The sequence below is a fragment of the Palaemon carinicauda genome, chromosome 3 (assembly GCF_036898095.1).
Source record: "Palaemon carinicauda isolate YSFRI2023 chromosome 3, ASM3689809v2, whole genome shotgun sequence".
NCBI lineage: Eukaryota > Metazoa > Arthropoda > Malacostraca > Decapoda > Palaemonidae > Palaemon > Palaemon carinicauda.
In genome coordinates, this window is record NC_090727.1 from 183,581,974 (window position 1) to 183,584,816 (window position 2,843).

Genomic DNA, 2,843 nt, shown 5'->3' on the forward strand with positions numbered 1-2,843 from the left:
AACTAAAAAGACTAATGTGTCCAATGAGGCAACCTCTTCTTCCACAATAGCATTGGTCCATCCACTGCCCCGTAGTAATGTTCCTATTGATCTCAGTGTAGCCATTCGTATATGAAGTTCACAGAACATGATCATGAATCTGTCCTCTCCATACTAAGGCCATACCCACTGTATTTGTTTGGCCATAGCATACAATGGTTGGTCAGCAGCAATGGCAGGTGTCTGTCTTATGTTTAGGAAAGCCACGGCATCATGGACCTTTGCCATGACATGCTTTATCGTTGCATCTGAGTGAAATTGGTTTTGCCACAGAGGCAGAGGCTGAAATGATGACTTCAAAATGCTGGCTCTTTCTCTGCATTGTGTGGTGGGCTGACTATGTGAAACGAACTGCATCTGCCACATCCTCAGTGAGGAAGACTTCTTCCATCTAAGAATATTTTTCTTTCAAGTGTGACAAGATCGACTGTGATGCTGGTAAGGATTGGCTTGCTATTGGAGTAGCATTGGGGTTTTGCGTGACGTATGCTGGTCAAATATTGGTATATGTTTCTGGAAGCTCTGGAACTTTAAGCGTTCGAAAATAGACCCATTTGTACGATGGAACGATGTTTGAATTATGGTAATAGTCGGATTATGATTTATCTACTGCTGCAGTTGTCACCAATGGTTTCTCAACACTGGGGACAGATAACTTCATCTTCAACATACTGTGCATCAATTACTTCTATCTTTGCTGATATTTCTAGGATTCTCTCGTGTAATATGCTGAGCCCATTTCTGTGAAGCATTTCAATGATTTGTCTCTTCCTTATCTTGGGAAACTTATAGGGCCAATTTAGATGGCATAAGGTGTTTTATGGTCCTTTGATTCCCTGTGCACAACCGCTCCTTCTTTATATTTAGCAAAACAGTTGTACTGTAGTTTTGATATAGAAAATGCAGATTTTGATGCTCCATACTGAATTTGGGACTTCATTTCTGCACCATGTTCAATAATATGTACAAATCGCAGCAGTAATGGTGGTATACCCCGTTGTAGGTCTGTGTCATAATCATTAAAATCTACTTCAGTAGCATTGAAAACATAGAAATCCATATTTAGATAATGAAACTGGGACAATACAAATACTTCTAAACTAACCATCAACTACTGGCAGCTAATTTGGCAGCCATCTTGAAAGAGGGCCGTCATCTCGGATTTTAGATTTGGCCAATAAGCCAGATTTGATTAGTATGACTTGGAGAACAAGTGTGCCAAATTTGATGCCTGTGACATCATTTGCATGATTTCTATGTTATATCCCATGGAGACTCCAGTTGGTGATTAACTTGCCAGGAGAAAAACACTTTCATTAAATTTAGAAAAAAGATAATATAAATTATAAATAAAATTTTCTAGATATGCCAATTATGAAAGGTCACTCAAAATATGTCTTTAATAAGTGGATTCAAGGTATGTCTTTAGCGTATGTAAACAGTCAAGAACCTCAATTCTTTCACCAATTTCCCGTTTCTCCACCTGTCACTTACCCACTTCCCTTTCTCCCCATAAAGTCTCCTTACCAAACTTTGGCACGTTTGTGAGGTAAGGTCGTCTATCCCAATAAAGAAAAACTTGAAGAAGCCTTTCCTTGACAGGAGTATACTTAGTACCAGTCCCATACCCCTCCCCGAAAAAACAATAATAGCCTTCATCTTTTCAGGGATTAACTTTACATAGGGCTAAATAAAAGCCTCTGTTTTGTAACCTGGAACAAAGGGCAAGAAAAGTTGCCCGAAAAGCGCAACGAGTTTTAAAAAGGTAATCATTTTAAAAGGTCTAAAATGCCATTAGTGTAAAGGGAGAACAAAATGTAACTAAAAAATCAGGCATCTTCCAAAGGAATTTCTCGTCTATAGAATTTAAAAAAATGAATAGGAAATTTCCATTTCTAAAAGTTCTTTTTGTATTTTATGCTACTGAAGTCTCTCTCTCTCTCTCTCTCTCTCTCTCTCTCTCTCTCTGGATGTGTGGGTTCACTATAGTCTATTTATCTTAGTCTTGTTTGTCTGATGGCTGGTATATGATAACATACTGCATAACGTATAAGAAAGGGTATATTCACAATGTGCACCAGAGAGAAAATAATTATCACTGACACACGAAAAAGGCGAATGGTAGATTCTGTATGACAGAAAAAGAATGACCCCTTAGGTTCAACATATTCATAAGTTGTCGTAGAATATATTGTATATATAAATTTAAGTTAAATTTCGAAAGTCATTAACAAAAGATTTAGTCTGTGCATTAGAAGTACAATAAGATAATGGAAAATATCTTTATTAACGCTCAATCAACCAGGAACCACATAAGATAAGCTTTTTTTTTTATTTATTTATTTATTTTTTTTTTAATCGCCATCATCCTACACCAGTCATCTCAGATATTCACCATTCGTCATCTCCTACCTAATGATTCATAGCCTTCAGCTATATAGGCCTGGGTCTTCCAACAATTCTAGTGTCTTGTGGAGTCCAATTGAAAGTTTGGTGAACTAATTTCTCTTGGGGAGTGCGAAGAGCATGCCAAAAAAAAATCTCCATCTATCCCTCACCATGATCTCACCCACATATGGCACTCGGGTAATCTCTCTTATAGTTTCATTTCTAATTCTGTTCTGTCATTTAACTCCCAATATTCTTCTAATGGTTTTGTCCTCAAATCTACTAAATTTGTTGGAGACTGTTTAATTGTCATACCATAACTCATGTCCATTCTGTAACAAGGATTTCACTAAACTGATATATGGTTTGATTTCCAAATTTTACTTAACCTAGCCACTGTCAGATTTGCTTTCTTA